The sequence below is a fragment of the Limulus polyphemus genome, unplaced genomic scaffold (genome assembly GCF_000517525.1).
Source record: "Limulus polyphemus unplaced genomic scaffold, Limulus_polyphemus-2.1.2 Scaffold3335, whole genome shotgun sequence".
In the NCBI taxonomy this organism is placed as follows: domain Eukaryota; kingdom Metazoa; phylum Arthropoda; class Merostomata; order Xiphosura; family Limulidae; genus Limulus; species Limulus polyphemus.
Window position 1 is genome coordinate 10,184 of NW_013668945.1, and position 14,481 is coordinate 24,664.

At 31.9% G+C, this 14,481-nt stretch overlaps 1 protein-coding gene across 1 annotated transcript in view; it reads right to left on the reverse strand.

Annotated features, from left to right (window-relative positions):
- Positions 1–367: 367 nt before the first annotated feature.
- LOC106469170 (BTB/POZ domain-containing protein KCTD9-like) overlaps positions 368–14,481 on the reverse strand; it is an 80,965-nt gene continuing 66,851 nt past the window's right edge. The window contains exon 12 of the mRNA XM_013929634.2: positions 368–5,774. The gene's annotated coding sequence lies outside the window, so the exon portion shown is untranslated. The remainder of the gene's footprint in view (positions 5,775–14,481) is intronic.

A 14,481-nucleotide genomic window follows, 5' to 3' on the forward strand; every position in this document is an offset into this window, starting at 1 on the left:
TTGTTTGGTTTAAAATAAATATCAAGATTATTTTAGATAATACAGTTTTGTTTGGTTTAAAATAAATTTCAAGATTATTTTAGATAATACAGTTTTGTTTGATTGAACCAATTGTTTTCGAAGATCATTTTTGAGCAAATGAAAATTGTTCTTTTGTACAGTGATATTTTGTATTTAGTTTTTCTTTTAGTACTTTATGATTAAGGACGTTTTTGAATTTAAGTTAGTTTTTTCTTAAATTTAGTTTTAACAATAAGGTGTTTCCTGTAAAATTATTTTTCATAACGATTTAGTATGATTGAATGCATTTCAATATTTTTGGAAAACTGGATTTATATTAATAAGCAAGAGTCATATAAATTTGCAGTACGACAGATGAAAGATTTTTTAATTCAAGGAAGTACATAATCTTTCTCTTATCTACTTCTGGTACTTTTTACAAACACACTTACTTGAAAAATTACGTAGAACAGCTTTTTGAAATTAACACTTTATATTATACAGCCAGAATGTCTGGAAAGATCGATGCACACAATGTACCTGAAATTATACTTTTATTATTCATTATACTATTACTAGCCGCGATTCGCAAAACATTTGCTATAGTTTTCATGCCCTTCGCTTGAATTTTCCTTATTCTATCATTCCACACAAGCCACAAATCCTGGTCTATTTGAAAAAAAAAAAAAAATTACGCGGGCAGACAAACAAACTCACATAGACGTAACTTTATTTAATAAAACTACACGTAAACAATATAGTAAAGTAATGGTACTTATAATAGTGTACAGACTATGAAAACGTTATAAGCGTTCACTGTATGACACGGTTTTAAGAGTTGAAACAAAGAAACTCACAAACACGAAAAATAAAACCAGTAGTAAAGAAACAAGATGGAAACTTCAAATTCTTTTAGGCAATATTAGAGTAAATTTATGTACGAGACCCCCCTTTTGTTAGATATATTTGAAATTCTTTTAGGCAGTAAATTAACCCATGAGACTTTTGGTATGATCAATTACATCACTCGAAAGGGTTTGACCTCCTGAGTCCAAAACTATAATTATATCTAAAATCAGTCAAGAGATAACGGAATTATAAGCTGAAAATTTGTACTTGAAAAAATAGAACTCTGAGCCATTCTATTAGCCGCTATGCCGCGCCTAAAAAGTAGCTGAATGGTGTTTGTAACACTCTATGAACCGAGTGGAAGCTAAGTTATTGCAAAGTAAAGTAAATGTAAAGTTGTGATGCAGACAAACTTAGTTGAATATGCAGAAATATCCGATTGCGTGTTTACACAGTGCTAAGCATATGGTTTTTAACAAAATGCGCATTTCAGACCTAAATAAGTCGAGAAAGACATTAGGAATTGTATTTAGTGTAATGTTTATTTTTTAGGGCATTACACACAGGTTAAGTGTTGTTTGTGTGAAAAGTGATGACAATTATGTTGTACCATACTCGTTGAATTGAAGAGTTTGACTAAGCAAAACACAAGTAAGGTGATTCTGAATTGAAAAAATATGCAATACAAACTTTTTGGATACAGGCCTTTCTAACGATATCACATTTGTAGCGTTTGATCGAGAAGCTTGCAAAAAAGTTTCGGACAGGCAAACCCAAGCGTTATATTTATATAGATGATTGTTGGAGATACACACACACGTGTAATTAAAGTATCAAAAATTGTACTTTTATTATTCATTATATTATCATGAATGTTGTGAGTTACATTAATTTTGTGGTTAAAGTACTGAAAAAGCCTATAGATAGTTCCCGATAGACTAACATCCAGGTTATCGATCCGCCATATGCAAGATTTACGAAACTTCGAGCCATAAAGACGTATTCTCCAAGCTCCTTAACCAAGTGGCTAGCTATCCTGCAGGAAGGCAACCCACCCAACTCTTGCCTACGGCTTCGCCCGCCATTATTGACGGGATCCCGAACGATTTCTCTCTACAAAAGATAAATATTTTCCTAAGGAAACACAAACCCAACGACGCTATCGACCCGTCCAAGACAAGGAGGAATTTTTTATTCAACCCCTCACCCCCGAAGATTCAGTTTATCTCTGTTTCCCACGGAACTCCAACCCACCCGTATCTTGTAAACCGCCCAGAAGACATCCTCCAGTCTAGCCTACTCGCCACACCTGACTTATCGATCCACGCAGTGCACCAGATTAAATCAAGAATTACAGGCCAATCGACTCGATACAACAAAGTAGTCACCAATTCTAAAACCACAGAACACATTCTAACTCACGGTCTATCGTACTACTTTTTCTACTTTACAGCCGAAAGACCAAGAAGACGTCCAATCACAAGAAACGGCGACACCACAACCAGATCTTGCAAGTCCGCTACACATCACAATCGACTGTATCCTGATCTTGCTGCTACACCGCTCTTGAGACAGAACAGCTAATTACCACCAGTAAAGTAACCTTGAAAGCGAACAACAGTACTCAAACAACCAGCAGACACAAACCGTGTCACCTCAATCAACCAAGTGCGACGCCTCTACTTCTGATGACATCCATTTTCTAACCCATCAAGAAACACAGACCAGAATCGCCAAAAAGGATGGAAGAATCCAGACCGAAGACCATCACGATACCGACTCTATAAGATTGAAAATATCCACTTCAAGACACGAAACTTCAGAAGTCCTACCAACCGAAGCCTCCACATCACCTTGCATCATCCCGTTACGGAAGATGCAGTTCTTTCGCCTAATCAATCACAGCCCAATCAAGCTAAACGATCATCTCTCTACCCATCCAGCCTTCGATAACCACCTGCAGCCACACGTGTGTGAAATTTAAGCCAAATGGTCTAACACAATATCTTTTTCCACAGTTTTTTCCGGGCACTGTCAGGGTATCTCATTCGGTGCCCTGGCAGTGAAAGTGGGTTTTCTCGGGTTAAAAGCCTCGGCCACTTAATTCTATTTATGAAGTGGGGTTAAGAGAAGAGGAAGTTTCTGACCACCCCTGGTTATATGTCATTCCCGTTCAGGAATCCTTAAGCTTTGTTTATCTAGGAGATTATAGCTACTAAATATGAAAAAGGATCAAAGGATAAAGAAAAATTTAAGTATACCGACACTTTAGACATGTTCACTAGGAAAAGATACGAAGAAAAAATCAAAGTTGTTGTGGAGGGGGAGGGTAGAAGATCCAAATGAGATTCACGCCAACAGCAAAGAATGGAGTTTCCCAATATTTCATATCCAGACATAGTCAATTATTTGGTAAATAAACAACTTGAAGGCATATAAATCTCTGGAATCCTACAATTATTTCACTTGTGGTTGGATGAAAGACAAGCGCTTGCTTGAACAAGATAATGATCATTGTTTGTAGGCCAATAAGATTGTTTTGATATGTATAGGTGTGATTTTATAAAACACTGTAGGCCAATAAGATTGTTTTGATATGGATAGGTGTGATTTTATAAAACACTGTAGGCCAATAAGATTGTTTTGATATGGATAGGTGTGATTTGATAAAACACTGTAGGCCAATGGGATTGTTTTGATATGGATAGGTGTGATCTGATAAAACAATGTAGGCCAATAGGATTGTTTTGACATGGATAGGTGCGATTTGATAAAACACTATAGGCCAATTAGATTGTTTTGATATGGATAGGTGTGATTTGATAAAACACTATAGGCCAATAAGATTGTTTTGATATGGATAGGTGTGATTTGATAAAACACTATAGGCCAATAAGTGATAATCTTACTGTTACGACAGAACATGCTGCAAATAGTGGTACAGGTTTAGGACAGAATGTGTTACAGTTTTTCTTTTGTAGACCATCTCTTGATAAGCCAGCACAAAGTCTTATTAAGAACATATGTTACCCCCATACTAATAAGGTCACTACAGCTGCAAGAAGATGGGGGTGTGAACATGAAAAAAAATGAAAAGTGAGATATACATGTTGGCTTTGACATCATTTTGTTGAGAAGAAAGTATAACTTTTGTTTCAAATAAATGCGATGAATCATTTGTACATTAAAATGTTTTGAGGTGTAAATCATTTTGTATATATTGTATTTTTTAATTCTCATGTTATATTCGTTTCAGATGCCACTTTGTAGATAGAAATAAAGTGGTCACCACAAATCTTCGTATGGTTCGACACCTCAAAATCTGCTTTATTCAGACGAACTGTCCACAATTATCTTTATTTCTCTGACAAATCACAGGTTTCATCACCCTGATTTTTCAGAACTGCGGGAATTGAATGATATGATTTTTTAAATCTCGATCTGACCTATTGTGACATTAAACAATACTACAGGCATTAACCATTGTAATATCCTCGCCGACATTTACCGAAGCTTGTATAATGAGATGTGTGTTGCATTTTGGCGTGCCCTAAAAGATGGCGGACAGAGAAATAATTGCCCGGATGCATGACGTCATTTCTAGAGGAAAGTACACTGTATAGCAACAATATATACAAAATGTACCTACAAACTATGAATTTATTGGCATTTCTTAATTTAACAGGCTTATCTCCTGAAAAACAATCATGACTAGAAAGATGCTAAGATAGCATCAGAACAAATGTGAATACATGTATGAAAATACAAATATAATTCCTCAATACATAATAATTATAATAATTTACAAGTGCTTCCTTACTTGATACATAGTTTGTTAAAAATCAGTGAATCCATTAAAACAGGCAAGGGAACACAACCATACATGTTTTATGGGTCATTCTTGGGCTTCAACCATCCCTATCCTTGTTGTTTTTTTATGACTGACAATTTAACATTACATTTCCTGGTCAAAATCAATAAAAATAATAACTAATAGGTAAGTAGATACAAAAATCATGGACACAAATGTTAACTGATGCATTAAAAGGCTTTTTGAAAAGCTCCTTTGAAGTTCCATATGTTCTCCCAGATCCATTCACCATTATATATAGTCATCACACAGTGCTGGAAAGAGGGACATTTTTAAGATTCATTCACCATCATGTAAAGTCATCACACAGTTATGGAAAGATGGATGTTTCTCAGATTTATTCACCATTATTTAGAGCCATCACACAGTGCTGGAAAGAGGGACATTTTTAAGATTCATTCACCATCATGTAAAGTCATCACACAGTTATGGAAAGATGGATGTTTCTCAGATTTATTCACCATTATTTAGAGCCATCACACAGTGCTGGAAAGAGGGACATTTTTAAGATTCATTCACCATCATGTAAAGTTATCACACAGTTATGGAAAGATGGATGTTTCTCACATTTATTCACTATTATGTAGAGTAATCACATAGTGTTGGAAAAATGGATATTTCTAAAATGCATTCACTATTACGTAGAGAGTCATCACACAGTGCTGGAAACTAGATGAGGTAGCTTTCTCAACACAAGAATCACATAAAAGTCTTTCAAAAAGGAATGTTAGAATTAAACAGGGCAGTAAAGGCCTGAACATATTACCATAAAATAAACAAAATATTCCTTAGAATTTCATGAAGCAATAGCTAAAGTTCACCCGTTATTCTGGTAAACTCATTCACTACCTTTTACTTGATATTGGTTATATGAGAAACATTAAGAAATGACTGTGCGAGAACAAATTACTTAATATTAGAAAATCATAAAGACAGTGCAATCATTCTATGTTGCCACAATTTTTTCATATGCCATATGCCAGTGCATGCACTCACTAAATTAGATCACTGGTCTTTCTCTCTGGAATCTTGACAAACCCAGAGCTTCGTTTACCTGCAAGAAGAAAAGTACGACTGTCACATCAAGTGAACACTCTAGCTGTCAATTTATCACGTTTTTTGTAAATTGCATGTTGTATCATTCATTATGATCAACACTTGCACTTCAAATAAAGTTTATAGGAATGAATCATTATAAACTAGTAATATACAATTAATTCTGCAAGTTTTTGTAATGTCTTCAAGATGTAAGTTATTTAAAAAGCATAAACTACTACACTTTCCAAGTACGGAACAAAATCTACAACTACAATGAAACAATACAAGGTAACATATCAGCTTTAACTTAATGATGAACAGGAAAATATTTAAGATATGTATGACTACACATTTAAGTACAGTTTGAAAAGCACAAGTCAGAAATACAATATTTTACAAAAGGTCAACTAAATTTGAGTACTCTATATTCCAGTGAAATGTTATGAAGGGTTGTGGCTGCATCAGAGCTGGGTGATTTAATTGATTACATATGAGCAGCAATTACATTAATTAATATCATGTAAGCTGATTAATAAAAATCATTATTAAACAGATTGTCAACAAAAATAACCTACTAATAGAAATATGGGTTTCTGATTATTACTATATTTGATTATTCCAACTATCCAAGTAATCGAAATATCATCATATGTCTGTTTTTTGTTCAACACAAATCTATAAAATGGGCTATCTGTGATCTGCATGCTGTGGATATCAAAATCTAATTTCAGTGTTAAAACTTTTCTTTTAATTATAGTCTGTTGAGCTTTGGGTCAGCACAGTGGTAATTTGTGAAGGGTTGGTGGTTCCTTGTGATTCAAATGTCTTGGATTCAATTTATATTATCATCAAACTCTCTCTGTCTTTGTTACGCCAATGCTACTAAGGCTAACTACTAGAAGGAAAGCAATGGGATGGCAGCATCCACCATGAACTCTTTGGCTACTTAAGTGTTAAGTAGTGTAAAACGACTGTTTTTTTTTACATTGTATGACTGTATTCTTTAATGCTGTATAAGCAGCACAGATCTAGGGAAAGAGGCTGCCCCTCCACTCAATTTTTTAAAGAAATTAATAAAAACAGCTAGATGTCATTACATTACCAAATAATAACAAAAAGAAACATCAGATTTCAGTGTTTTTATCTGATTGGGCTATTGATTTGCATAAACAATTTTTCTGAAGTTTTATGAACTCAACACAGTTGGAATTTACAGCAATCCAGTTATGGCTTCAGCCAGTAACTGATTATTTCTAAGCTAATACAACAATATGAGTGTCAATTAAATGTTGCCATAGTAAATTGTTGTGCTGTGGCTTTTTTGCAGACATTCTAACAACATGTCTAGATCTTAAGAGATTTGTTTCCATCAAAAACAGTATCTTAAAGTCTGTAAGACAGTTATATCTATTAAAAGTTTTATTTCAGAAAATAGATTGATGTTATTCTACTTTTTATGTTGTTTGAACTTTAATTTATGCTTCTTGAAGAATATCTAAAACTACTATGTTTTTATTTTGGCTGAGTATGTATTTACCTAATACTACGTTTTTATTTTGGTTGAGAATGTATTCACCTAATACTATGTTTTTATTTTGGCTGGGTATGTATTTACCTAATACTATGTTTTTATTTTGGCTGAGTATGTATTTACCTAATACTACGTTTTTATTTTGGCTGAGTATGTATTTACCTAATTCTATGTTTTTATTTTGGCTGAGTATGTATTTACCTAATTCTATGTTTTTATTTTGGCTGAGTATGTATTTACCTAATTCTATGTTTTTATTTTGGCTGAGTATGTATTTACCTAATACTATGTTTTTATTTTGGTTGAGTATGTATTTACCTAATTCTATGTTTTTATTTTGGTTGAGTATGTATTTACCTAATACTATGTTTTTATTTTGGCTGGGTATGTATTTACCTAATTCTATGTTTTTATTTTGGCTGAGTATGTATTTCCCTAATTCCATGTTTTTATTTTGGCTGAGTATGTATTTACCTAATTCCATGTTTTTATTTTGGCTGAGTATGTATTTACCTAATACTATGTTTTTATTTTGGCTGGGTATGTATTTACCTAATTCTATGTTTTTATTTTGGCTGAGTATGTATTTACCTAATTCCATGTTTTTATTTTGGCTGAGTATGTATTTACCTAATTCCATGTTTTTATTTTGGCTGAGTATATATTTACCTAATAAATAAACGAGTTATGATTTTTACTTACTTTGGTTGGCTACAAAGCATTTGAGTAGCTGAGTAGTTATAGATACAATACTTACAGCTTCAACACTGTTGTAAACACACATATGAATATATATATAAAACAATGCTGAATTGTCTGAAATTTGTAGAAAAGTTTACACAACACTGTTGCAACAGGTGGCTGATAAGTGAATAAATGTTTAACTGTTTCTGAATGTTAAACAATCTAGGAGCTCAACTTAAACAATGCACAAGCTTATTGTGTATTCTGTACATCACTGAACATGCACTAGTTATAGGCATTGAACTAAGTTACATAACTTGTTAAGAGAAGTTCTCACAGAGTTCTTAACAGTTTAACTGTTCAATCTAGATTAACTTTGTGATTTAATGCAGAAATAAAAATGCTTCAGGTGTGGCACATAAACACACACAACACTTAATAAACTTCACTTTACCTAGATATCAATATAATAAATCTACTACAACTTTACAATAATTGTGTACTTCAGATGCTACATTTAAAACCATGGAGGTATGTTTCTCTCACATAATTTGCTGATAATATAAAACACCAACCAGTAAATGTGCTGACTGAATCTGATCTGCTTTATAACTAAACATCCCTTTATTTTCAACCCCTGATGCATATCTATTTTTTTTTCTTTCTTTTAAACCAAAAAGTATTTATTGATTTGTTTCTATACTGTTCACCACTGGTAAAATCCAAATAGTATATAATAAAGAGCAATTAAATGTTTTGAAAGTTACACGAAATCACTCACTTGCAGTGCAAAAAGTACAAGTATCCCTGCAGTAATTAGTGTAAACTGTAATACTTTTGTTTAAATTTTTTGTGTGACACAGTCTTGAATCCAAAAGCAATTTGGTGGATATATAATTTAGGAAAGCGTGTTTAAAAAGCCTAAGAACTGTATATGAAAATCATCATTCAACCAAATAAAAGTTATCAGTGATCAATCTGATGATCAATAGTTATTTACACTGAACATAATAAAATAACTTTAAGAAATTAACTTACATGATGATAATTTCATGAACAACAGAATAAAGATTACAATGATACTTTAGCCATATACATAAAGCACATATTGGTGTTATACAACCTCTGAAGATTATTAGCAATAGTCTTATGAAACCTGTGATGTCACCATCATATAGTCACAATAACTGAAATGTATTTGACATCTTTATACAATACTTTCGTGGTTAACAAGTGTATTTTTAGACTAATACGTTTACAAGACTACTCAGAAGGAACAAGCTTCATTTACACTCTAAATGTCATGTAGTAAATGTAGGAAAAGAGCCTGAACTGTTGAAATACATAAATGAACATACACAAGAAATACCACACATAAAAGACACATATACAAGCAAGTATATTAATCTGTTGGTAATGGCTCTCAACACATTTAATTTGACAAAGATACAACACAACAACTTCAAAGACGTCATTTTCCTCTTTCTGTTATCTATTTCTCCTAATTTTTTATTCATTTTATTGATCTTGAAAAATTACTTTCTAAACCTTTTTTAAATACATTTTACCTTTATGCTTAATTTTCATCAATTAATTATCTTTTGATAAAAAGAAATAAAAAACTCCTCTACTGTTTCAATCTGTCATTTATCTACAGATCAAATATCAGAGGCAGAATAATATATCCAACATCATTAAACAAAAGCTTAATATTCCAGATCTTGTCAACTATTCTTATATTTTCAGTAAAAATTATAATATCAATATTTTTTCATTACCTGGAACCTTGGCTTTCCTAAATTCAATTCACTCTCATAACTGAGCAACAATAATGATGCAGATGGATTCGTTCCACCATTCACAGTGAAGTTATCACTCCATTTTACAATCATTTTGTAAAATATGGATTTCTGCTTACTTATGTGAATTACAATATATAATTCACTTATTATCAGTATACAGCTTTATAGTACTCTGAGCAGCACTCAAAATAACAACTGAGGTTATACTAGCTAACATATCATTGTCGATCAGTTTACTAAGTAACATACCATTATGAAAAAGCTTACAAGCTTACCTGGCATTATCCAATAGCTTACTAGCTAACCTATGATTATCCAATGGCTTACTAGCTTACGTACCATTATCCAATAGCTTACTAGCTTACGTACCATTATCCAATAGCTTACTAGCTTATGTACCGTTATCCAATAGCTTACTAGCTTACATACCATTATCCAGTAGCTTACAATGTGAAATAGTAAATTAGATTTTTTTGGTTATGGTTTTGTTTATCATTCTTTTATTATTCCTTATATCGTTTGGTTTATCCATGAACTTTTAGTTACATTAAAATGCCAACTCACCTTCTAGCTGATCACTTTTATTTTGAATATATATATGTATATATTAAGAAACTGAAACCAGCTCCCTACTGGTGACATACAGATACTATTAATGTAGCAAAGGATTATGTAAATTTATGATCACATGAGATGTACTCTCGTGACCTAACACAGTGAATAAATACCCTGCCAGAACATAGTAACATAGAAAAGTGATTTTGGAATATTGTGTTGTGGTTGTTTTTGGAATTAGTATTTTTTATTCTTCTGTTTTTTTTTCCTGATTTCATTACTTGAAATAATTAATATTGATATTAATGTTTTACCATTCATTAATATTAGTATCAAGTCCTGCCAGGTACATGTTTATTAATTGCATCTGTGGTACTTGCCAAATTTTAATACCAAGTGTTGTTACAGTTTAATAACTTGTTTTTTGCTGAACCCTGAAGCTATTGAAAGAGAAATTGTAAAGTGTATAATATCAGAATTGCACGTTTCTTTACAAGAATACTTGGAATGCCACTTTGTTGAATCTATTGCTTATGTGCTAAAATTTACAAAAAATATACAAGCATCACCAAGACAATAAACAAACTTTTAATACTGAAGAGATTAACATAACTGAATACCATAATAGATCTGTACAATGCTATACTTGTAATCACACAGGGCACTAATCTATGCATTTTCCCCAAGAAGTTAAAATATGTAAACCAGGAACAAAGGACAGGGGTTGGGAAATGTGAGCAGGGATCAAAAAAGGAGGTTTTGAATCCCTTGAGAGCAAAACCCTCCATTAACTATTTAATAACAACTAAAATAGATCTGCCACACCTAACACTAAAAATTAATGGTGTGAAAGTAGTAGATCGTATTGATACTAGGTCAAATTATTCAGTACTAAACGAAAATATATGGCACTTCAATTTAAAACTTGGAGTAAAGGTAACATGAGTTTTGCAAATGGAATGACTAACTGTAAACTGCTAGGATATTTTGAAGCAAAACTATTGGTAACAAATAGCATTGTGGACCAATATTTTGTTATTGTTAAAGATTTGGCTGTATCGTGTCTTATTGGATTAGACTTTATTCTAAACTTCCTCACAAATGTTCTTGAATTAAATGTGTCATCTGTTAGTTATGACTCCAAGGCTGAAAAGATACTGACTGAAGAAGTACAGCATTCACATTTAAGACATAAAGAATGTGAACAATTAAAGCAACTTGTGTTGAAATATGCAGATATTTTTAACCATAAACCTGGTGTCACAGATTTGTCTGAACATAGTATTGTAACCACAACAGTGTTTAGTTAACCTTATCATTATTCTCCCACGAATTACAAGTGTTACATGATCAAGTGGATGAAATGCTTCATGATGGGTTAATTGAACCCTCCACGTCTTCTCCAGTAGTTATTGTTGTGGAGATGACTAATGATTTTCAGTTCTGTGTGGACTACAGGAAGTTAAATCAAGTCTCAGAATATGACTGCTATCCATTTCCTCATATAAGTGATATTTTGATTGCTTTGTCAGGGGCAACATTTATCAGTACTTTAGACTTTTGTCTTTGATTAGTCTTTTCTGGACTTCAATGGCATGGTTATAACCATGAGAAAGAACAGACTCTACACTTAATTTCTCCAGGCTAGAAAGAAACATAGTACATAAATTACTTTTTGAAACAACAAGGGAACTGCCTCTTGTCCATTGTTTAGATTGGTGTCTCTAGAGCTTGACAATTTTTTCTTGCCTTATACATGTCAGTTTGCTAAACAGTTAAACTGCATTTAGGTTTTACTTTTATATTGTAGTAAATTATATTTTATTTGTGTTTTAAAATTCATACTTGGAAGGTTAACTGATTTTTTTAAGTTAACCTGTCACACCTTGCTTGTGAACACTAATAGAAATAGACATTTGCAAACCATTTTGCCTGCGGCTAATGCATCTCTGGCAATCATGATGTTATAGTGGCCCACAGGCACTGGTATACATTTTGACATAAATAATAAAAGCCAAATTACAGGAAAGTAAAATAAAACATTAAAAATAAATTATAACTGAAAAGGAATGTGAAATTACACATATGACCCAAAGAAGATATTTTAAGATTATTCAATGAAGAGATAAAAGGTATGTATATATTTAAGTTTCTTAATTTTAAACATTTCAAAGCACTATACATTGATGACAATAGCTACAGTTAGTGACATGGTAAAAAAAAAAGGAGAATAAAATATAAACATTTACCTCAATAAAACTTTAGATATTCATTTAGGAGGTTCTAGAAATTATGCAAATGAAATGTGAAAACTGTAAAATAATAAATACTATTTTTATACTCAAAATGAAAATTACCTAGCAGGTCAACTATTCAGTGTCCGAGTGCAAATAAAATTAAATAATTACTTTCTTATTAGAAATTGTATAAAAAAATCAAAAATTAAATATTTCATTTTTCTGAAACTACATACTTTTAGAAAGGTTGTAGTCAAATTTCAAACAATTTGACCCACTACTTTTAATTTTGGAAACAAAAATAATGACAGTGACGTTAGGTTATGTCGATTGTGGGACATGTAGTCATAGGGGATAAGCTTCATTAGCTGAGTCATGAGATAGTGAATTAGTGCTGTTTGTCACTAAATATTGTGTAGTGTTATTTTTTGGAATTAGGTTTTCTTCTTCTGGTTCTTTTTCCTGATTCAATTATTTGAAATAATTAATGTTGATATTTATGCTTTATTGTTAATTTACATTAGTATCAAGTCCTGGCCAGGCATGAGTTTATTAACTGTGTTTCTGGTAAGTGCTAAATTTCATTCCAAGTGTTGTTAGAGTTTAACAAAATATTTTTTTGTTGAACTGTGGTTGTAGTGGCATGTCAGCTTACACCGTTACAACATACCATTATCCATTAGCTTATTAGCTAATGTACCATCATCGAACAGCATACTAGTTAACTCTCTCAACACGGGGTTAGTCAATTTGCCCAAGTCACGTGATCTTTTGTACTTGTTTAAAGTTGATATAAATTTAATACTTATAATTCTCAATATATTGGGTATATCTTCACAAAATTTGGCAGTCTTTCAGTTAATATTACAAGTCTTTCACATACAACAACTCATATTTCTTAATGAAGTATTATAAATAAAATAAAGATTTGTCCAAGAATATATTGAGAATTTGTTTTGAATAGTCCATGTGCAAATTCATTTTCGTGTTAAAATGAAAAGTACTTTTCCTCATCTCAAAAATCTCAAATTTTCTTTGTGTGTAATCCATAATACCTCCTGAATGCATTTCAAACATTTTTTTTCACTAAATCCTTATAGTTTATATGTTATTTTCTCTACCCTATCTCAAAATGGGATCGGTAAATTCGACTGACCTCATAACCACCAAAAACAATTGAAATAAACCTAAATTACTCTTTTTTTCTTTCTAGAATGACTTCAAATTGTAACATGAAACTACATTCGTTTATCCTAAGTAGCTCTAAGTTTGTAACAGTATACATCTATTTATAATTAAATTTTATTGTTTTATTGCCATTTGAAATATGTTTAATTACTAATCATGCCATTAGAAATTGTAAATCACTAGCGGAACATGCAGCTCACGTTACGCTAAAGAATTACATTACCCACGAGATGCTCGTGTACGTGCCTCGTGAACCATTTTAATTATATTATTATTATTACTTATTTTACCTAATCTAGTCTTAAAAACTTAAAAAGATCTGTACTTTAAATTTTAGTTACTTTAATAATAATAAATAAAGAATAAATATGAAAAACAAGAAATAAAATACTTACCCAATCTTCTTTTTTTTGCCCTCCATTGTTGAGGAGTGTTAAGCCTGATTGTTTAGTCATTATAGTAAAGCACTTAACAATTTTTATTTAATTAAATAATACACCAAAGAATATAGACTAATAACATGTAAAAAGTAGACAAATTCACTTACCTCTCAAAATTTTCCTGGCTTTCTAACTATGCAACAAGAGCCGTTACAAATTCACCCAAGCTAGTCGTTAACTTTCCACGGGAATGTTGCTTGTACTGTTAGTGAAATTGATGATATTCTGTTCAGAACACAACGTTATACTATACATCATTTGATAGATGAAAACCTTGACTTTCTAT